This window comes from Sphaerodactylus townsendi, linkage group LG10, assembly GCF_021028975.2.
Source record: "Sphaerodactylus townsendi isolate TG3544 linkage group LG10, MPM_Stown_v2.3, whole genome shotgun sequence".
In the NCBI taxonomy this organism is placed as follows: domain Eukaryota; kingdom Metazoa; phylum Chordata; class Lepidosauria; order Squamata; family Sphaerodactylidae; genus Sphaerodactylus; species Sphaerodactylus townsendi.
The window spans coordinates 37,944,319-37,968,278 of record NC_059434.1 but is presented as its reverse complement, the minus strand read 5'-3'; positions in this window follow the sequence as shown (position 1 = coordinate 37,968,278).

Below are 23,960 nucleotides of genomic sequence, written 5' to 3'. Positions count from 1 at the left end.
GCCAGCGTGGTGTAGTGGTTAGGAGCAGGTTTATTCTAATCTGGAGAACTGGGTTTGATTCCCCACTCCACCTGAGTGGCAGAGCCTTATCTGGTGAACCAGATGTATTTCTGCACTCCAACATTCTTGCTATGTGACCTTGGGCTAGTCACAGTTCTTTGGAATTTTCTCAGCCCCACTTACCTCACAAGGTGTCTATTGTGGGGAGAGGAAGGGAAAGGGCTTTGTAAACTGCTTTGAGGCTCCTTATAGGAGAGAAAGGTGGGGTATAAATAAAAAACACTGAATATAGTTAATGAAGCATGGTTCAGCCTAAAATACCTTTCCAAGCTAAGAATGCCTTCTTTTAATTGATAACTAAAATAAATATCTGTTCTTACCTGAAGTGAGTAAAGAAAATAGATATTGGCGCACATCTGACCCAAGGTTCCAATCAACTTAGTTCAACCTGATCAATATTCAATTGCCATGTTATTCTGTACAGTAACCTCAATGTACAAAAGCCCAAGAAATGATAGGATATGTGTAAGCATTTCCAAAAATGGATTTCATGGGGAAAGTCTTTTCTATCTCCATTTCCCCTTTGCAGGGAGACAATGGCAGAAATTTTGAGGCCCAGCATTGTTCTTCATTATTGGACCAGTTTTTACTGCATGTATTTGACCAGTTCATTCTTCAAATGAGAGAGGTTTATTTCTTCCATGTCTTTCTTCTTGCTGTAGCATCCTTCCCCCCCTTCCAACTCATGCTGCTCGTGATAATCTCCTGGAGTAGCTTGGGGAGCATTGGCAGTCACAGAGGCAAGGGGGAAGGCAGCAAACCACTTTCAACAAACTCCTGCTTTTTGCAGAAAGCTTGGCTTCAAACCTAGCCATCTGTAGCTATTAATCTACAGTGCAGGTACCAGACTTTAAACTGTAAAGAAGAAATAAGGTCAGATGACGTCTTTGCCCTTTCCTCCACACACGTTCTGAATTTTGAGCAATTGTCTGACTTAGAGCTGAAATGAAGATATCTGGTCCATTTCTCTACCCTTGCAACTCTTGCTCCTCAGCACAATAAGTGCTACAAAGCTCTTGAATAAACCTAACCTTCCAAGTCACCAAACCATCCATTCAGGGAAAGGTGAGTGAGAGGTGGACTTTTCTGTCAGGTGGGCAAAATGGTCATTCCAATCCTCACAATCTTTCTCCATAAAGGAAACTCATCTCTTCCAAACTGGCAATTTGAGAAGTTTGCAGTTCCAATCTCAGAGAAAGAAAGGTTCTTTTGAGAGGGCCTTCCTGGATATTAAAAGATCCCCAATCTGTCTATTGTAAATAACTGTCTATTGGACTGATCACATGATGTGCAGGAGTTTTAAGGGTGGAGCACGCTCCCTATATGTTAGGCAACACGTGGTTGCTCCGGTCTTCTTCGATGCCTGGAGCAAACTGACCCACCCACCCGCTCTATTTTAAAGGGTTTGGTGGCTGCTCTACTTGTCGCAGCCCTAGCAGTTTGGGCAGAGGAGCACATCCTGGTGGGGAGGTCGAGCTTGTGCACTGGACCTCCCCGCAGTTGGGGGCCTCCTTAAGAGGCTTGGGGTGGGGCGGGCTCATGACGCGTGCCACGGAGGACTCTGCAATTCGAGCCTGACACCCCAGAAGTTAAGAGGTCACAAAGGGTGAGTGCCCTGGTGGTCCAGTACCTCTCTGTCCTCCCCAGTAGGGATTGGGGTTGTTGCTGGGGTCAGCCAGGGGTGCTGACCGGCTGCTGAATGATGTGCTCCTCTTGCTGGCCCAGCTTCTGCTTTGATAATAATAAAAAGGGCTGTGGCCCATTTTAATTCCAAGATGTGTTCTGTGGTTATTCACCAAATGAAACTTCTGCACATCTGGACGCAATACCTATTACTAAGGTTGGTATTACAGATCTCTTTCTTTTTAATTAAATTCTCTTCACCAACCAGCAACTCATGATGTTTCTCTTCTTGTTACTAGCATTTGCCTGATACTTCTAGCTGGATTATTTCCATCTTAATTGTCAAAGGTTGGCCTCTTCATGAGAGTGTGCATCTTGACCTTTTTAAAGTGAAATACTAAGCAAAGTTATATTTTTTGCTAAGCTCATTGAGTGAAATTAACTTGGAAGGGATGTCATCTGTTTAGGATTGCAATGGTTTAAATAAAGGTGTCCAGTAATGCTTATGGAAAAAAGTATGAAGTACATATTTTAGTAGATGACTCTGCAAAACATGAAGACCAGATTTGTAACTAAGTGGGATTTTTTTTGCATTTATCCAGTTAACAGACAAATTAATAAAGGCCGTTTCCACACAAATGCGGAAGCGGCCGGGTCGGCGTATTCGACGCTGACCCGACGATGCTAGGACCGTCCGCATGGACGGTCCTAGAAAGAGCCAGGCAGCCGGCGCCGCGGAGCGCCAGCGGCCGGCCAACCCGGCGTGTCCCCGGGCCTTCGGTGCGTCGCCGAGGCCTGGGGACACGCCCCCCTGGCCCTGCGCACCTGCTCCAGCAGTGCAGGGCAGGGGGCCGTGTCCCCAGGCCTTGGCGACGCGCTGGAGGTCCAGGGACAAGGTAAGTACAGGGAGGGAGGGGGGAAGCGCCGAGAAGCCGCTGCCATTCGCACGGCAGCGGCTTTCAGCCGGCATTTCCTCAACAAGTGCGCTTCGAAGCGCACTGGGGGAACGCCGGCGTTGGGACGGGCGGCCGGCGTGAGGGCGGCGCGGCTGCGACGCAGCTGTGCCCCCTGTGTGAACGGCGGCCTGGGGACGGCGTTTTTGCCATCCCCAAGCCGCCGTTTATGGCCCGTGCGGAAAGGGCCAAAGATTTTAGACTAATTTTAAGGAGGTAGCAATTTATTGAATCAAACTGACCTTGATAACAACCTGTGGAACTATTCATTGGTGGTGTAATCTCTGCTTACTGAGACGGGCAGTTGCCAACTCTCTTTGAACTATAACAAGTCTGCTAATATATGTATGACCAGCAGTATAAAGAAATATGCTGTCAGAAATATATTGACAGCTGTCTAGCTAACAAATGTCAAGAATGTACTCAACAAAACCAATCACAATTATTAATATTTAGATAAAACAAACATTCCTATTTCAAAGCAAACCCATGCATCTAGTAGGTTCATAGTTCATTTGTTTGACTTTGACTTGTGACTTTCCCCATTGCTTTGCTTTTGGGAAGAAGATGAATTACTTGAGATAAAGTATAGTGACAAAAGAGTATAGGGAAAAAATATAAGAGGTTAATACACAGAATGAAGTTGACAAAAGCTTTTAGATTATGTTCCTGACTTCCCTCTATAGATTTAAGGGGCAATCATCAAAGGTCTGTACAACCAGGGTCAAACATTGACACCAGCAATTCTAGCAAGGTCAAAGCAAGATGGAAAGGCTGACGAGGGGAAGAAAGAGAAAACAAAAATAAATGCAAGGGGAAAGGGATGGAATTGAAAATGTAGGATAGTGTACACAATTCATATATGTTCAAGGTAGCAGAAAAATATATAGCAAAAAAAGTAAATCTAGACAAATTTTTTAAAAATGCAGAAAGGTTTTAGGTTGCCTAACATTAACAGGTGACTAGCCATAAGGAAGTGGAACTCTGGTCAAATGGCATACATAATTGTGGGATATGAAGAACTAACTGTGTTATGAACTAATTGTTCCTTTCTTCATGCTTTAGAATATGTATTTTGTTTATTTAGATTTATATCTCATCCCATCCTGAGGTTCCAGGTACATCTGATGTGCTGTTTAAGGCAATGGAGGAGATTGGAACATTTTGTTCCAATTTTGTTTTTTATACTAAGGTCCATGTAAGGATCTTTGTTATATCTGTTAGTTGAATAGGAATGGTGAAATTTTAACAGCATTGTCTAAACATGCTATTTGATCTTGATAGCTTTTCCTCCACTGAGAATGTGCCCTGTGAGGGCTCCATTCTATTCAATTTTCCTTTCCATGAGCCACATGTAATTTTCTTACCTAGGTAAATGTCATTGCTGTTGCCATTTGTGCCGGTGCATTCACATTTAATTACACCAAACCGGAATTCAACTGCCCAATCAAGAGTTTGTCTGTGGCCAACATTCTGCAAAACCTCAGTGGAACTGAGGACAATCAGTATCTTAATGATATAAAATACTGTTTTGATTATACAAAATACTATACTATACAAAATACATCTAATTGCAGATCATTTTCTCTGAGTACAGATTGCTTCTAAACTAGAAATTCTGACTGCTTATGCAAATAGATCTCTCAAATGTGTAGTTAAATGTACATGAAAACTGGCTATAAAGCAACATATGAATTGGATCCATCTCTAAGAAAGCTGTAGATATCACCTAATTACTCATGGCTGTTGAAGTCCAGTGATAGATTATTACATGTGAGTTAAGTTTTAATATGCATTGGGCCACAAGTGTCAATAAATCAGTTTAGTGAAATTTATCTCATTAAATTAATGCACTGTTAATTAATGTAATGTTAATTCACTTTCCTTTCAAAAAGAAATGATAATTTTAAAATATTATTACTGACTACTTTAATATTCAGCACCTCTACTGATAGGATGAATTGCTGAAATGGAAGTCTGTTTTTACTGCTCAACAGCTTATACAATGAAATCACATTTTGATCTTAACAAAGCAAACCATCTATTGGGAAGCACCACCCCTATCCAAATTTGAACATACAAACAATGAAAACTGTATAACAGAGAAAAGTGAGAAATAGGACAAGAGTATACTTCTGCAGTTAAATGCATTGAAGTTCAGTAGGAATTATAGATTGTAAAAGATTGTATTTTAAAAAGACTGTCATCATTTATACTGGTATCATGACACAATGGCCCTTTCCACACAAACCTTGAAAAAAGTTCCACATTCCCCCCTTACATCCTGAAAACATTTTATTTCTAGCTTCTAAACATTTTAAATGAATCCCCCCCTAAAACGATTCTCTAGTTGAAATATTTTTAAAACCTCTTCAATTGCTGTAAGATCTGTTTACTACATTTTCCATGCCTCTGTCCAATCCCCAAACTTCCTACTCAGTGCCATTTTCTGAGCTCACACCATTCCCCCTCACCTGTTTATTTTAACCATTCCTGTGTGTGTGTGTTTTAATGGTTTAACTCTTTGAAGAATTGAGTATATGAGTTATGAGAACTGCAGCATGAAAATTTGAAGCACTGAAGCATTGATTCAACTCATAACTCCAAAAAAGGGGAGGAAACACCTACACCATGAATCATTTGAAGGGAGTGAGTGATACTGAAAACATTTTACAAACATTTTAGATGATTGGTGCAGAAAGGGCCAGTATTAGAAATATTCCTTAAATAACTATTTTCTGCCTAACTATAAAAATATATTTTGAAAAAAGGGATGATGAAGGTATACAGATAAATTAGGGTTCCACATGGAAACATACTCTTTCATACATTCTATTCCTCATCTGGGCTTTATTACAGAATGACAGAGCAGGTTCCCCTCCTTCTGAGTGAATCCATGGCTAATCTAGTCAGATCATTTCCCAAAAGCTTTGTGCATTTTCAAAATGTCTTTTTGCTTTCTGTAGCCCTGGTGAGAAGTAGCTTTCATAAATGTGCTTTATTGGCGTTAACATACTGGGGATGAAGTGAACTACAAATCAAATCAAGACTGTCTGTTGTATTCTGAAATTGGTGGTCCAAGACTAGGAAGTGGGAGGAATTTTTTTAAAGAAGAAAACAAGATACCTTCTAATTATAAAAAAATGTGAAATGTATCTGCAGCATTGTGTACCATGTAGAAACTAACTAGACAAGATCAAAGCTAACTTTCCTGACTTCCATATCTTTAAAAAATTGAATCTGACTGTTAAAATAATGACAGTTGGCAGTCTCTGGAAGTCCTCCGAGTGATTTCTATTTTTGGAACAAAGCAGACTGGTTTTCACAATTGCACAACAAAGGACCACAGATTTCTCCAGAAAACTGTAATACAATGGCGACTTCTTTCTGCATTTCTGAGCTGTGTCTTGCATATGACCTACCTCATATGAGGATTGGGGAGGTAATGCATGTGATGTATTTGAACAACTGTAACATACTTTGTAAATGCTAAGCATTGTTAAATCCTCAGCTATACAATGATCAGATTTTTCACATGGATGCACAGCTTTTTTAAAGGGTTGAACTATAGTTTGTATAATTCTGAGTGAAGCCAAGTGATAAAGCAGAAATCACCTAGAACTACATTGAAGTCGAAACTTCTTTGGGAAGTTGACTTTACTACTCAACATTAATTATAGTATATAAAAAAGAAAACCAGTGTGAGGGTTTTTTTTAAAAAAAAATTCCAATCATTTTATTTGTTGCTTTTGAAACTATTATTTGAAATAAGTATGAACTGTCTGGGGCTTTCCTCTAGAGAACACTTGAGTTAAAAGAAAATCTTGAATTTCAAAAGCTGAACAATTCAGGCTGAAAAGTATAATCTTTCTATGACAAAATAATAGGAACCTGGCAGTCTCTAATGATTCTGCTACAGCAAAAAACGTTAATCACAGCAGATTGCTATTCAAATGGAAAAAGATATTTTCAAAAGTGGTTTTTAGAATATTCGTTTGAATTGAGCAAAATAGCAGGTGTTTATACCATTCACAGATGCATGCATAGTAGGCAAAATCTAGACAATGCACAAAAGTTAAGTAACTATACTTGGAGGAGGCAATATCTGAATTCAGCATTGTAATATTTCCAAATTCTGTTTTAAAAGATTTCAAATTTGCTAGTGACTTATAGGGCACCAAGTTGCAGTTTCTTATGGTGCTGTCCTAAGCAGTTACTGTCTTCTGAGTCCATTGAAGTTGGTGAGCTTAGAAAAGTGTCAGTCTGCTTAGAATTGCATTGTTGGTATTTTTGTAGAAGTGTTTGCTGCCTTTCTTAAAATGCTAATGTGACTGAGGGACAGTACTTCTAAATCAGCAAAAAAATTTCATATTGTTAATGGCCTCTTACATTTTGGTTATAAGAACAATCTGACTAGATGTTCAGTGGCCTATTGTGATGTTTGCAGAACTGCCATAAGCCTAGTCATATTATTATGGTTCCAGTATAGAAATTGTTCACTATCTCTGTCTATCACAATTTCTTGGATATGTTCTATGGGGTCGAATCCCCACTACCATCTTAGCCAGGTTTCAGAACACAAACTAACCAGGTTTGAGGGGCAGCCTCCCCGGTCGAATCCCCACTACCGTCTTAGTCAGGTTTCAGAACACAAACTAACCAGGTTTGAGGTCGTTTGTGTTCTGAAACCTGGCTAAGACAGTAGTGGAGATTCGACCGGGGTGGTCGTCCCTCAAACCTGGTTAGTTTGTGTTCTGAAACCTGGCTAAGACGGTAGTGGGGATTCGACCTGGGTTTCATCAGAATCTGACAATCTAGCTATGGGAATTTCCAAGCAACACATGTTGGCCCTCTAGTCTTCCACCACTGGTTTTGCAATAAAGGGTTGATTTTTCTCAATTCTTTCACCTCCCAGAAGCACTTTGTCTCCTGGGGGATGTTGTTCATGAGGGTGTCCAAGAATTAGCTTTTGGGGATTATAAGAGAGTGTTAGGAGAGGACAGAAACAATTTCAGATTGTGAGTCCCTTCCATAGTTTGACATATTCAAACTTTATATCTTACTGTAGCTGATTGTTTTTACAGGGTTGGATCCAAACCACAGGAATGGATCCCAGGAAGCTCTTCTACTCAAGAATGAGTCTTTCAACTCAAGGTATTACCAAGACAGCCATAGCAATTATCATTAGTCTTTATCTTATGAATTGTATTTATTTATTTACTTCATTTATCCCTACCTCCTAAGAGCAACTCAAAAATACCTATATTGTTCTCCATTCTTCTATTTTATTTTCACAAAACCTCTGACAAAAGTTAAGCAGGAAGCATGTGACTAACTCAATATCACCAGCAAGTTTCCATTATCAAGTGTGTTAAATAGCACTTGCATTCTTGCACTTTCTTCAGCGTGATACTAGATATGAAGATCATGTGACATTCTAAGTACTACCTAATTTTTTAAAAAAAGATATCTGCTTTATGTTAAGACAAGTAGAGGGAAAGGGTGTATTGAGCAACATAAGCAGCTACTGCTGGGAACTGACGTTCCTTTTCTGTTTATGTACAGAACTGTGTTAACTCTTTAAACCATAGTATAAAGTAGTATTCTTCAGGAACTCACTACATTTAAGATTGCTTAACAGCTTTGCATTTCTTGCAGGAAAATGTGCCTTCCAGAATTGTGAACTTGGGTGCTTGTGACTTTGGTTGAAGTGTAATGATTAAGAGGCAGATTTTTCTGCAGGGCAAGCAATGGTATTTAACTAGGCAGTTATTACAGGTTGGCAGCCTAGCGTTGCTGCTGATTCCCCATCCAGGTTTTTCCATACCTCAAGAACAGCATTTGGAGGCATGTAGTGGATGAAGAGAAGTGAGAATGTTGCGCTCTGCTTGCAGAAATCCTTTTGTCAGCTGTAACTTTTAATGGGATACACACCCGTGCTTTCATTTTATGTAATCCAGCATCTGGAACAAAGTATGTATTTTGCCATTTTTATGAGCTGGACTGACTTTAATTATATGTTGTTTTTATCTCTGTTAAGCGGCTGCCTGCTTGGACAAAAGGGTGGGATACAAAGAGCAGTCGTTCGTGGGTCAAGTTGCTAGCAGACTAACAGTTTTTGCCAATGAGTTCTTGTAAATAAGAGATGGAGAATCTAGAGCCCTTGGCAGGGGGCATTAGGTGGTGGCTACAGAGACCATTGTAGTGCTATTTCAGCAGCAAGGAGACTAGAACCAAATGTAGTTCTTCTGATGTGTTCTGGTAGGAACACAAGATATATCTTACTTTTTCAACAATGTTCGCAATTCATCACCACATAAGTCACTGCTGAAGATAAATATAGGAAATATGTTAAAACAGAAATGATATTGTAGAACTTTGCTGTTAGTTCCCCCTCTTGAGGCTGCTAAATATTTCTGCAACACTTGGCTGATTAGGAGAACCTTCTGACTGGATTTGTACTGAATCATTTGCATTTCCTAGAAGGCAAAGAGATTGTACTCCACACTGAAAGCTGCATCAATTAACAGAATAAAATTCAAGTTCAGGAATAAAGTGAAACCCTTAAAGGCCAATCTGGCTGGCATTTCACCATAAAGATCCAAGCACTGCTCTATAGCCAAGCTGTATTTTCCTTAGAATAGTTTTAAGAGTCATCTATTTTTTACTGCCTTCAGGGGACACATTGGACAGATTAAGATATGGTGCAATAAAGAAGCTCCCTGTATTTAAATAGCTTCAATGCAGTTTCCTAGTGAATAGAATGTCACAGTCCAGACAGAATTGCAGAATAATATTTTTTAAAAACCCTCAATCTTTCAAGTAATGGATATGTTTTGACATTTATTATAAAAGTTTGTTCATTATAGAACTGCTTCTAATCAACATTTGATAGGGAAAATATTTTGAATTGTTGTGTTTGAATTATAAAAATAATGGGGCAAAATTAAACTACAGCTGTGTTTAATGTATTGTTCCATTAAAGATAGAGAACCTTAGTATAAGTCTGTGTTCCTTTCTTGTTTGTTTGTTTGTTGTTCTCAAGCAGGTCGCTCAAAAGTGATCCCATGGTTGCATTTTGAGGGGTTTTTTCAGCCCAGTTCGAACAGTATGACATGTGCTTCATAAATGTTTAAAGTATTTGTTAACCTCTATCATCATCATCATCATCAACCTTTTTATTGGCATAAGTTTAAAATACAACAGGGAGGTTGAGGAAAATCAAGTTAAAATAAGTAGGTTCAGACATTTCCTGCAGTTAAAACCATAAATAAATAAATAAATAAATAAATAAACTAAAATCTGTGGCGAATCTGCTGTGCCAGCGCCAGGAATTTGGCAACATCTAGGGATCTCTGAGGAGACTGATCACAAAGCAGAAAGAAGGATTTGACCTTGTCTGGTGAGTAGGCATAGTTCTCAGTGTGTGGGTCTATATATTGTCTTCTGGATGAAGTATATAGTTCTCAATCTAGGAGGATGTGCTCGATTGTTTCAATGGCTTTTTGTGAGCAGGGACACGTTCTTTGTTGGTATGGGATCTGGAGAAATCTGCCACTCAGGACTGCTGACGGTAGGGCGTTCAGTCGGGCTAGCATAAAGGTACGTCGGAGATATGGTGAAGAAATATTGTAAAAGTACCTTGGTAGCCCTTTACTGAAGGGAAGAGGGTGGGAACCCTCCGGTAAAATGCCCTTCATGTATTGAGTAGATAGCAGTTGATTTTCGATGTCGAGTAGCCTTAGTGACAGAAGTTTGACTATTTGCGCTTCGTCCATGTTTATGAAGAAGTCTAAAGCGAAGCCTAATGAATTAATTTTTTCCTTGATCAGGAGACTCCAAGTGGAGAGGTAGGAATCCGAAAGCATTCGCTTTGTTAGGCTGTCCTGTTCTGGTTGGAAATGGAGGCGCAGCCAGTATCGAAGCGAGGAGAGCCATATACGTGTTTCGAGAAGATTTAGACCTAATTCCGAACATAAGGAGAAAGATGACACGGTGTTCGAAATTCCAAGTAGTTTGCGAAAGAAGCTAGATTGTATAGACTCAAGAGGTTTTAGATTATGATTTAGCCAGATTGGAGCGCCATACAAGGTTTTTGGGATCAGTCTGCCTTCAAAGGCTCTCACTGCTGCTGGGATGCATTGACCCCCTTGGGAGTAGAAGAACCGCCTAATTGCTGCCGCGCACTGATTGGTGGAGAGGGAGATGTGCTTGTACTGCTCAGTCCAATTCAAGTTATATTGGAAACGGATTCCCAAGTAGTTGAAACTTTTGACTTGGTCAATTCTGTTCCCACTGATAGCCCATGCTGCTGGTTTCCATGCTTTTGAGAATGTCACGGTTTTAGTCTTCTCATAGTTTATTGTAAGTTGATTGCATTCGCAGTAGTCTGCGAAGGCGTGGAGTAGACGTTTCAGGCCTATCTTGGTACGCGAGAGTAATACCGTGTCATCGGCATATAGAAGGGTGGTCAAGGGGACGTTGCCAAGGATGGGAGGGTGAGCTTGAGCGGTTGGAAGGGAATTTGGAAGGTCCTGTAGAAACAGGTTGAAGAGAAGAGGGGCAAGGACACAACCTTGCTTGACACCCTTATTAGAAATTATTTCGGGGGTGCATGAGCCGGTAGGATTGTAACGTATGCTGCAGGTGGTGGCAGTATAAAGTCTTTGGATGAGAAGAAGTAAGCGCTTCTCTATCCCCAGAGCACTTAGTTTGTTCCAAAGAAGTTGCCTGGGGATTGAATCAAAGGCACTCCTCAGGTCGAGGAATGCAGCATATAGTCCAGAGTTCTTGGTTTTTCCATATTTCTCGGCGAGGTGCCTTGGTACCGCACAGTGGTCGTACGTGGAGTGGCCCTTGATGAAACCGATTTGCTCAGGACCAAGTACAGGAATGGCCCATTCCAGAAGTCTCTCGCGGAGGTGATCCGCGTACAGTTTCCCTGGGATAGATAGGAGGCTGATTGGCCTGTAATTGGAAGGTGTATCATTATTTCCTTTCTTAAAAATTGGAACAACAGTGGCTTTGGTCCAATCTTGGGGTAATTGGCCACTATTATCAATTGATGTGAAAAGTTTCGCCAATATAGGAGCCCAGTTTCCGGCATAGTTGGTAAAGATTTCAGGGAATAGGCCATCCGGACCAGGGGCCTTTCCATGTTTGAGTTTTCTAATAAGGCGGAATACCTCGGTGGTAGTGACTCGAGGCCATCTGGGCAGGTCTTCAAGAGCAAGTAGCTCCACATCGGGTTGATTGGAATCTGGGTCAGAGAAGATTTTATTGTAGTGCTCCCACCATGTTGAAGGGGTGATAGAGGAGGCCGAGGTGTATGCGGTAGAGTTGCAAGAGCTGCCCTTTGAAACGAGGTTCCAAAATTGTTTGGTGTTCTTGGCGTTGATTGTAGCAATCAGATCAGCCCAGTTTTTTTGCACCAATTGCCTCTTCTTTATAATCAGGGCTTTCTGGAACTGGGTTTTGAATTGTTGGTATTCGTCATACGATCTGGCAGTCGCATGTTCTAGGAAAATACGATGGAGGACTCTGAGGTGTGCTTTCATTTGATAGCACTCTTCGTCAAACCACCTGGATGTTTTCTGTCCTGCGGCTGAGTATGGCACTTTGTTAGGAAGAGTAGCCTTTATCCAAGATGATAGGGATTCATACACCGACAGAGATCCTTCTAAGGAGGGAGTGTCAGACATTTTTTTTTTGAGGGACTCTGACAGTAATCCTTCGAACCCTGCATTTTCCAAGGCGAGTTTGCACCTAGAAGACCATTTGGTGCAAGGAGCCAGGATGGAAGACATTGGCTTTGGTTGAGGATTTGCATGAGTTGTTGTTGGGGAGGTAAGAGTCATGATTAGTTCCAGTGGTAAATGGTCACTTTCCGTTCTGTTTATCACCTGAAAGGAGGATATGGAATCAAGGAGATTGGGTGAGGCGATCATGTAGTCAATCACGCTCCTTCCTTTGCGTGAGATATGCGTGAAGCTGCCTGGGTAATCCTGTTGAAATTTCCCATTGAGGATTATTTTATTTGTTGCTGAGCAGAAATTAATGAGTTCATGGCCGCTTTTGTTTGTTATGGGGTCTTGAGATACCCTCGGCAAAATGGGTGTTGTTTTGGGCGACAATGTCAGAGGCAGCTGAGAAGTGGGATCTGTTTGGCCAATTCTGGCATTAAGGTCTCTGACTATAAGCAAATCCAGCTCTGGGTGTTGGCGCTCTAATTCCTCCAGATAGGATGAGACTCTTTCCCATTGAGCTGGGAGTGTTTTATGATCAACATTTGGCGGAAGGTAGATATTAACTACTATTAATTTGGATTGTGCCACTGTAAGTAGAACAGCTTGAGCCAGGGGTGGGCATGTTGTTAGAGAGGTACACTTAAGGTCTGGATGGTTAGAATAAAGGCAGCAGAGTCCAGCTTTCAAACGGCCCTTTTTTGAGGAGCGCGTTGCCGGTAGCACGTATGATTTGAAGCCGTTGTAGAGAATTGTTTCAGAGGACCATGTTTCTTGCAAAAAGATGATATCGTAAGTGGTTAAAAAGTCTTTGAGGTCCTCATCCCTGGAATTCTTTTGCCAGCCAGCAATATTCCATGAAAAGCAACGGAGAATCCGGGGTTCTGGGGTTCTGGATAGTCAATCGAGGGGTGTGATTTTCTGTAGGTTATCTCCAATGTCATGGAAGATACAGCCGTTTCCATCGGCAGGAGGGTTTTTGCAGGGCCTCGCCGTTGATGGTTGATACTCCATTGGGACTGCTTGTGTAGAAGGAGAGGGTATGTATTGGAGCTCGGCAAGTTCTTGTGCCCACGATTTTCCTGCTTTTTTCCCGGCCTGGGCGTTATTTAGAACTCGGCTTGACCATCTGTCTACTTCCAGCTCAAGGAAGGGTGCTGCACATGCATCTTGGCCATCCAAGTCTGAGCTTGAAGGTTGCTTGTTCTTGTCTGCTGGTAATGAGATATCTAGTAAGAGGAGAGAATCAGGGCCGTTGGGCGGGTCTCTTTGGAGATGGCACGTCTTTGATGTAATCATACTGCTCCTCTATCTAATTTACAAGTTCCCTGCTCAGTTGGTTGATCCAGTGAAATACTTAGATAGGAAATGGCAAGACAGGAAATGGTAGGAGAAGTTGCTAAAGGATCATGCCAGGAGAATGAAAAGAAAGGAAAGAAACAGGTATGCTTTGATGAAAAGAAAATGGGATTGTGATGATTTGGAACTGTCTTTTCCAATAATGGTAATTACTATATGTTAGTTACTGGAGGTCACTCAAATGACTGCTTAACATGTTCACCAATCTGAAAATTCACAAATGGAACATGTAGCCCCATTTGTGAAAATACTATTGTGAATACAACATAAAATTAGTGATGGATTCAATTTGATGGCAGCAACAATGTGTGTTTTTTTAAAAAAATGCTTGCTCTTGATCAATTGATCTAAAATGGATTACAGATACTTTGAACACATGCATTCCTTCCGCTGTCAGTGGAAAATGTTCCTTATATTCAGGACAAAGAACCAATTCAGAATGCAACCAGTGGCTTGTTCCATGACCTCTACATGTGCAGCCCAGCCAGATCATGGCCACACAGCCCAGAAAGCCCATAACAGCCATCCAGAAGAGTTAGGGCAAATAATCATAAAACAGTATTTTGTTCTTTTTGTAGCAGCTGCTTGGTTGCCCATTGTGGCTGCCTGATCCTACTGGTGATAAGAGGTCATCTTATGAAATGGTCTAAACTAGATCACAAATATTTGCACAAGTGCATTCTCACATGTCTTGTATGTGGGAGAAGACACTGCATTAAATACACAATGATAAACCATTTCATATTCTTTTTGTTCCATGATTCTTAGCATTAGAGGTATGTATTTGGCAAAAGCTGAACCAACCTCCCCGCTGAAACATCCATCCATCCATCCATCCATCCATCCATCCATCCATCCATCCATCCATCCATCCATCCATCCATCCATCCATCCATCCATCCATCCATCCATCCATCCATCCATCCATCCATCCATCCATCCATCCATCCATCCATCCATCCTTCCTTCCTTCCTTCCTTCCTTCCTTCCTTCCTTCCTTCCTTCCTTCCTTCCTTCCTTCCTTCCTTCCTTCCTTCCTTCCTTCCTTCCTTCCTTCCTTCCTTCCTTCCTTCCTTCCTTCCTTCCTTCCTTCCTTCCTCTATCTTTCCTCTATCAAAAGAAACACTCAGGAAAGCAACACAACAGCCTATCACCCTCAATGGGGCAAGATCATGGGCTAGGCCCTTTACCTGGGCCATTCATTCTTTCCAGACTACTTCAGATTGAATTCCTTTGAATGGGTAGCTTGTTCAGTTCATATTCAATGAAACAGAAGGATGCTTGAAATCTAATGTATTGGAAATCTTTCCATTCAAGCTTGATTGAAATGAATGGGAAGTGTGAAGAAACATAATCACTCTCTAGATCTACTTGTGTTCATTACAATGATTATTGTTGTGCAAGAGAACTTTCCTTTATAATATGTCTTTCATTTGTAATTAACGAAAATGTATTTCCCCCCTTTTATGTGGAAGGGTAGACTCTCATTTCATTCCATTGATGCAAATTAGGAAAAGCCCAAATGGAAAGGAGCACTGTCAATCCTGAAGCTGGGGCAGCCGTAGCCACTGTACACACTGCTTACGTTTTACTCATCACATTGGATTTTGCCTTGAGAATTTTTGATGCACATTGGTGTTGAATGCCATTCCCAATGCACTGTCAAGAGAAGTAAATACTTCAGGAATGATTGACTTGTGGGTAAAAATATGTATGTATATGCAGATGATTAGAATGGAAGCAACGCATACATTTATTTTCAGATGAATAGCCTAAAATCTGTGACTAATACTCCCTGGGGATCCAGAAGGATCATAGGCTTTAGCTAACTGGAAGTAGAGTGCTTTTCTGCTTATAAGAGCTGTGGGAACTTTCAGAAGCTTGGGGGTAATATAACAAGAAGATAAACAAGGCTTCATATTTATTCCTCAGGATAATAATTTGATATCAGGTCCTCTGTAATTCAAAATAATTGATAGATACTTCTTTTACATTCCAAGTGCTTCACTGGAACTTTTTGAAAGTTATGGTATGAACATATTGTTAAATAACAATGGAATGTTAACAGAGAATGAGAATCTATAAAGCAATTTGGATTATTGTAGAATTAGAGGCTGCAGTCAAAATTTGGTAACCCACACTTTAAAGCAAATTCTGTTTCAGTTTGCTTCATGGAATCAGTAGGAATTAAGTTTATGGAAGGCTTTTCTTCTTTTTTTTCATGACACTTATTCAGGTGAGAACTGGAAAGCTGTTCATACCTTCATATGGAGGTCCGTCAGAAAACTGTTGTTCTCTTCTCACTATTTAAAACCTTAATTCCGTTTTCACATTCTCTCTTTCTGCTCTAACAACTGCTTCATGTCAGTTCATTTTTAATCCTGGTTACAAAAACAAAGTCCAAGCATGCACTTTTGGGGTATTTGACTCCTTAAAACACAAATAACTGCAGTCTGGGAAAGGATCAAATCCTGTTCCTAGTTAATTGTACCAGGACAACTGTCTTTTAAAAATGTGTGCATTTCACATTTGATGAGGCATGCATAGACATTGGGCTCTGCTATCCCTCCCAGGTACAAGTGCAAATATCTAATATGAATTGGTCTTAGTATTCCACTCATATATAGAATTACTGTCTCTGGGCTGGGAAATACCCAGAGGATGGACAAGGAGGGACCTCAGCAGGATATAATGCCATAGAGTTTACCCCCTCCCAAGGAAGCCATTTTCTCCAGAGGAACTGATCTATGTTGTCTGCAGCAATTGTAATAGCAGATCTCCAGATGCCATCTGGACATTGGCAACCAATCACCACAGTACAAGTTTATTGCACTTAAATACTTTTAAATGTTGCAGCCTTTTTGCTGAGGCAACTTTGCTACAGCAGAGGGGAGGCTTCCTTTATCTAAGTAAAAAGGAATCAAGAAATCAATAAATCTTGCTGCATGCATTTGATTAATTTAGTCCTATATTCACTATGAATGCAGTCCTATGAATTAATTTCAGTGGGCTTAGACTGCAGTAACTGCAGGAGATTGCACTGCAGGTGGCTTAGGCTGCAATCCTGGGAATATTTTCCAAGGAGAAACTCTGCTGAATAAAATGGGACATACCTCTGAAACTACCTACTCCATATTGCTCCATTAGTTAGTTCTCCTGTTTGGCTCATTGTTGTTTAGACAATTAATATATCTCATAGAATTTTTTTTTAGCATAAACAAAATAAGAACAGTAAAGAATTTTGTGCATTGAATCACGTGATTGAAATGATTCACCAAAATGAGTGATGCTAATCTAGAATCATTAATCAGGACACACTTCTGAATAGTTATACAGAAATTTATTAATCACAGAAGTCATCCTCCAAACCAATCTTTATAATTTGACGTGGAAATAAAAGATACCTATTAAACATGTAGAGGCTTTTACTGAAATGAATATTTGGATATTTAGTTGGCCATGATCCAGCCAAATGATTGGTTACTTAGGAGCTATAACAAAATAAGTTATCTTAATTAAAAAAACAGCCTTTTGAACTTTTTTTTTAAAAAAAATATGGCATGTTCCCATTAGAATTTTTTAAAGCAAGAAAGGCAATACTTGAGATTATTTCAAAATATATAAGTCACATTCTAATGCTTCATGGATGTTCTGCCCATCTGGATCTTGATAGATTTCTAATCAATAAAACTTTAAATGCTTAGACCACCCTCATCCATCTTTTGCGGAACAATTAATGAATCAATTTCTAGACAGGAGAGCTAAGCCAAATTTTCATGTGGAAATTTGCACATTTAATGAGGAATTGTAGTGAGCTGTGATAAATGCTTTGAACTGACTGGATCAAACTACTGTAGACAAAGTACTGCCAAGTAAGATTGCCATCTTTTCTGTAAACTTTGAACTCTTCTTGTTGGATGCGTTGTACCAAATAACGGTGGAAGGGAATAGTCAAGACATTTGTGATCATGATATTTAGCACACCATGGCGGGTAAAGCTAGAACAGAGAAACAAGACATGCAGCTCCCCTTCTTCACATAGGACTGAAACATCTCTTTTTCAAGCTGCTCTAAATTGTCAAAACATTTCTGAACTCATTGGTCAATGGAAATTGAGTTAGACCATTTCAGATGAGAAGGTTGAGAGTTGTACAAAGTCCAATTAAAAATAGCCAAGCCTTGTTTATTATTTGATCTTTTGAGATCTGAGATAGAGATAAAGAAAAAGGTAGAGAGTTGCTATCAAAGCCCATCACTTAACTGAATGCCATATTATGGGCTCCAGTCCTTGCATTGAAGTCTTCTAGACTCATAAGTTTGGTCATGGGATACTTATCTACAATATTGGTAATGTAGTTAGAGAGTTGGTCCCGGACTCCCAGTTGGTTGATTCTGGTTCATTTGATGTGGTTGAAGGGATGTAGACATTTGTCAGAATAAATGTAAATGCATTTGTGTAGATTTATTTATGAATGTATTTTTTGTTAAAATTCCTAGGCTTGCTGTAGGGTATTCTTTTGAGCAAAATTTGCAAGCCAGCAGGTGAATAGTAGTACAAGTCTCTAATTCAAAGCTATTGAACAGCCATGTCTCTTGGAGGATAATTATATCATATTGTTTTTAAAAGGTAAGGAAATCTGTATCACCACATTTGTTGTGCCAATCAGCAATGCTCAAGAAGGTGTTTTATCTGCTTCCATTCATTTAGGAATGTTAGAATTTGATTCGGCTATTGTGTCCTGTATTTTGGGGAAATCATATAAGACATAGTTATTTGTTTTCAGATACATTAGAGGTGGAGTTTGGTCTGTAGAGGTGGTCTGTCTGGAGATCAATTTCTGTGGCCTTTGTTTCCACATTGAGAATTTGATCAGAGACAGACAGGTCCACTGGATCCAGTATAACTTCATGACTCCTAGTGAGAATTTATTTGGCTACACACAGGTATAATGTACTCATTGCGAATTCAAATTGAAGATGTGTGTCAGGGAAATTGTATCTATGTGATTGAGTTGCATTCCTGCCTCACAGTAACTGCTTAAAGCTACAAATCTGTGCTGCTAAAATATATATGTAACCAGCCTGCTATATGTTACCACTGACACCTGGGGCATTCTTTCCTTGATTTTTACTTAATGGTTTCACATACTTTGAAGATAACTAGGCTCCCCTGGTCCCATGGCATCTGGTGGGCCACTGCAGAATGCTGGACTAGATAGACTCTGGTCTGATCCAGCAGGCTCTTTCTTACGTTCTTATGGGAGACTGAACTACATCTGTTATTTCATGGAGGCAGGAAGCCAGGTGACCTTTTCTCACTATCTGTTGTCGACCTTGGGGTGCCTCAGCTCTGGGGACTTTTTCACAAATTCTTGGGAAAGTGGGGGAGGGGGAATGGCACTGAGATAAAGAGGGTGGAAAATGCCAGGTCTGTCAGAACTGGTTTTGCCAGGCTTTGGTGCTTTGATGCCTCATCAGTAAATGCTACTGATCAACAACACAGAGTCTGTTTATTGGATTAAGGTTTGAGACCTAACAATGTGCCAGCAACTTTTCAGGATCTAACTGCTATTTCACAATCAAGACAGATATAAATAATTATTTCAGCTTTACTACAACTAAGTTTCTTTAGCAGTCTTTTCCCTTCTTTGTCATACATCAGCCTAGCCTCCTCACAGGCCAATTTCCTACCTGCGAAATATTTAGAAAAGCATATGCTTCTCAGTTCTCACGTTAATTTTATCAAAACTTGCGCTTCTTGTGGGAACAACTTCTTTTTTTAAAGCAAGCCTTCTTCCTTGATGATGTTTATTACTATTCTCATTGGTGAAATATCAGAGGATATAGAGAAATGTTCCGAGAAGTCTCTTCAGTAAGCATTACTTCCTGAAGATTAACATATAGACAAAAGTTGTATCTATTTAGAATATGAGTCCAGAACTTTAGGAAAATAGTAAGAAAGGCCCAGCTCCTCCTGCCAGCTGTTATTTCCTTGCTAAGATGAGGAGATACCAAACAGGACCACATACCCTAATTACTGAGTAACACACTCTAACAGCAACGTACCCTAATTATTGAGGATGCCTATATGCATAAAGATGCTTCTTCCAGATGAAATATGCACAGGTGCCCAAATGTGTGCATGGTTGTGAAATGTTTGGCATATGAATGTGAAGTTGAAATCCAAATGACAGAAAATATCCATTAGACAGTTCTGAACCAGCGTGTTTTTACCGTAAGATAAATGAGTTATTCCCACCTTTTCACTACATGAATCGTGCAGACTGCGGATTTGACCTTGATGACTTTTGTGGTCTCTTCCAATTCTGATTCTATGATTCAATAGTCCCCTAGCTGTTCGCCATCATTCTCTGACAGACAAGAGACTGCATAGCAATCCATTGCTATGTGTACAGAATAGAATCTTAATGTACCTAGAGAGTTGCATACAGCTTTCCTTGTGAACATCAAAAAGCTAAAATGTCTTAATGGAAATGTTGAAGAAATCTTACAACCCCACCACCACCACCACACACACGTACTCGTACACTTTTGATCTTGCTTTCGTGTCTTCATATTGCAGCTCTTTCCTAGACCTTCATGTGGATTGGGGGGTGTTTTGAAAGTGAGCACAATTCTGGAGAAATTCTGTAATGGATACATCAATAAAGAGTGGATAAAACAAAATCAATAGAAGGGTTGTGGCCATGGCAAGAAAGATAGCAAGCTCTTCCAGTTGTCAATCACTATTAAATGTTCTGTCTACAGAAAAGAATTTAGAGCAGCCCATTTCTCCTGTCCATTCTTTTTATCTCACCACAACACACTCACACCCAAACCCACACAGATTTCAATACCTATTTTTCAAAGTTTGTGGACTTTCACTACAGCAGAGGAAGACAAGGCACAGTGGAAAAATATGGATTTTTGGAACTGAAAACCATTTTTTTCATTTTAGACTTAGAAAAAAGTATGAAAGCTTCTTAAAAATCAGGCACATGGGAATCTCTCCTACCCATTCTTTCATATATGCACTAGCCTTGTTCCTGCAAACACCATTTTTTGAATTTCTGCTTGTAGCATCTGATCAAATTAAAGGAGGGGGGAAGTATGTGGCAAAACTATCATTCTGAATTACCTTCAGAATTCATGGCTGGTTCATACTATGTGCACCAAGAACCCTTATTCAGTCATGTGTCCATTAAATTATTTTTGCAACAATTGCATTAAAATGGCGCAAGAGAATCAACAGGGGAGGGTGGGGTATACATCGGATGAATGAAAATGGTAAAATATGTTGTATGAGAATGGTCTGACCAATCATGCATGAGAATTAAAAGGAAATGTGGGCTCAAGTCTGTGAGAGTTGCCCTGGGACTAGATTTTGAACCCACTAAATTCTGAAGGTTTTTGTACCAGCGGTTTGGTTCTCCGATTCTAATGTTGTGGTCTTTGTTGGATTATTTTACAATATTGTTTTTAAAGTTTGCATGTTAAGTCTATTCTGTTGTTGAGGTTTTTAAATTTATTTTGGACTTCCAGCATTATGCATTTTTAATGTTTTTAATGTTTGAAAACGAATGTTTTACATGCAGAGTTTGCAATGTTTTACAATGTTTTACATGCAGAGAAGAAAGGTAAATAAATGCTACCTTGATTTTTTTTTTAAAAAAAAAACTGGCCTTGCTTGTTGATGAAGCATTTGGCAGCCACATTGTCTGTGGCGATAAGCAGATGTTTTCCAGTGACTATGTCTGAAAGAGATGCATGAATGTTCCTCAGAGCTCTGACTTTTAGCAGATTTATATGAATGTTAGGCTCATTCCACACATGCAGAATAACGCACTTTCAAACTGCTTTCAGTGCTCTTTAAAGCTGTGCAGAATAGCAAAATCCACTTGCAAACAGTTGTGAAAGTGGTTTGAAAACACATTATTTTGTATGTGTGGAAGGGGCCTTAGATTCAGTTTCTGACTTGTGACCTCACGCCTGAAGAGAATTAGAGGAGGAAGTGCATCCTATAAGCATCTGTAAAGATGATGAGGTCATTGGAAAGAGTGCCCATGGGGACTCCTTTGAGGAGGTTAGTTGGAGACATCCACCACAAAGCGGACTTAAGGGCCACTCTCTGTATAGAGAGTTAATATGATTGAGAATCAACATTAGATCAAAAAGACCTTAGAAACCTTACATTTAGTCTCACAGGTGGTACCACTTCTGGATTTGGATAGCTTTTTGAAATTGTTTCTATAGAAGACCCTGGTTAGGGCCTGAATGGCCTCAAAATATAACCTTGGGAGATAAGCTTTGTGCAAAACAGAATCAAGGATAGCACTAATAAACTCAATTTTTTTAAGCAAATTGTAGGTGGGACTTTTTGGTATTAACAAGCAACCCCAGATAGGCCAAAGTCTGAGTGGCTAGAGTCAAATCCGACTCCAAGGAATGACGGGAACATGCCACAAACAACCAATCATTCAGGTATAGCCTTTGGACATTAAAAAAGCCACCACAGCAAACATGCACTTGGTAAGAGTATGAGGAGCCATAGCTAAACCAAGAGCTTTTTTGGTCACAGCTCCTTGGCTGGTTTGTGCCTGCAGTGTCCCCATGAAGGACTGCTCTGAAGACACAACAATGAACAAAAGATTACCTCTGCATATGCCAAAATATGTGCAAATAAATCTTCTGAGCCTTGTCCATTTTATTTATTTTATTGATTCATCATAGAGGAAATGCAAGTATTATTATTTATTGAGATGGTTTCTTTCACATACTTGCTGTGTGAGCATTGCAAGTATGCCAAGATAAATCATACTTGTTAAAATGGGCTCTGGAAATTATATTTCTTCTCAATGGTATGAAAAATACATTACTCAGAATAATTTATTCATATGCATTTTACCTCTCTACACTGACAGAAGAGACAGTTATTATTATTATCTGAGCATGTGGTCCAGAACGTGAATGAGAAAACATCCAAAAGAGAGCTTCAGCAATCAAGATTTCATATGAGGTGAAATATATACAGCTCTGAAACCTCTCAGGGCTGATATGCTACAATTAAAACATGAAGCTGCAGAATGCCAAGCAGGTTCTGCACCACATCTTCAGAAAAGTACATACTTGTACCTGCCAAAAATGTGTGCCGAACAGTGAGCAAGAAAGATGAGTGTCAGAACCGTGCCAAAACAAGTTACCGTGCCAAAACAAGTTACTCTGAGGAAAACAAAGCTCAATCAAAAGGAAGCACATTTCCATTGAAAAATTTAGCTCTTGGAGCTGAGAATCCCAAGTAATGCTACGAGTTTACCACAATGAAGCCCTAAAAGAGAAGAACAGGCCCTTTCCGCACGGGCCATTTACAGCGGCACAGGGACGGCAAAAAGGCTGTCCCTGGGCAGCTGTTCGCACAGGAGGCGCTGCTGGATTGCAGCAGCGCCATCCTGGCCGCCCAGGACCGGCGTGAAGCCGCTCCTAATAAGCTTGCTCGTTGAGCGAGGTTATTCTAAAACGCCGTCTTCCCATCAGCATGGTGCGAACCGCACCACTGGGAAGACGGCGCTTTCCCCGTCCCCTCCACTCACCTTGTCCTCCAGCATGCTCTGGAGGCCATCAGGGACCCACCCATGCTGCCCTCCAACCTCCAAGGGTTGGAGGGCAGTGTGGGTGGGTCCCTGGCGGCCTCCAGAGCGACGCTGGAGGATGAGGTGAGTGGGGGGGACGCAGAAGAGGCGGCTCCATGCGGGGCTGCTCGCACACTCCTGGGCGAATGGTCCCCACCCCTCCACCGGCATAATTTCTGCCGGTGGAGAGGTGCCCGGCGCCCTTTCTGTTGTGTGGAAAAGGCCACAGTGACAGCACAGGATTCTCACCATAATGGGAGTTAGTTTGAAAATGGCCCTCAAAAATGGAATATTACACTCAGATAACAAAAAAAAGAAGAGCTGGTCATAAATCTCATAGTAGGATGCTGGTTTCCTCCATGCAGCTTTTACTCCAAGACTTATTTTATAAGTTCAAACTATTCCCAGAGACAATTCCTGCAGATAAAACGATGGCAATTCTCAGTGATTTCCTCTTCCCATGGCAGACTTCCCTCATGCTGTTTCTGGAGGGGGGGGGGTCTCACTATCTCCCAATATCAGCCTTTCTGGGGCATTCTGGGCTACAGTAGAGGGAAATGAGAAAGTTGCAGTTCACTGATGGAAACTCCTTCAAT